Below are 469 nucleotides of genomic sequence, written 5' to 3'. Positions count from 1 at the left end.
ATTCACTTTTGAAGCTTAGTAACATAACACAATACATTGGTGGCAGCAGTGGGATCCACAAGCCTACATCTCCGAGGAGCTCTATGCAGTTATAAGCTCAGGCATTCCCTTTCACCCCTTTCAGGCAGGTAATGCTTGTGAATAAGATAATTGAGAGCAAGGACCTAAGGAAGATTAGTTCAGGCTGAATGCTAGAGAATACGTGTATGCATAAGTGATTACATTGACTCTACAACATTAATTCTCGGCCTGAGAAAAGCGAGCTTATTCCCTAATAGATAGGCATTTTCCCTTGTTCTCTTTGTTCCACACATTTTTTTGGAAATAAACTGACTTTGAAGCCTTGTGGTTTTCATTTACCGAAAGACAAACTGAAATTTCGGGTCTTGAAATTTGACTCCACTTCCCTCCAGGTTATTCCAGAATACAATATAGTCTCAAGTTGTCTCAAACTCGAGGAACCAGAGTG

The sequence above is a fragment of the Penaeus monodon genome, chromosome 24, assembly GCF_015228065.2.
Source record: "Penaeus monodon isolate SGIC_2016 chromosome 24, NSTDA_Pmon_1, whole genome shotgun sequence".
Taxonomy (NCBI): Eukaryota; Metazoa; Arthropoda; class Malacostraca; order Decapoda; family Penaeidae; genus Penaeus; species Penaeus monodon.
The sequence above is the reverse complement of the archived record's forward strand: the minus strand, read 5'-3'. Positions refer to the sequence as shown.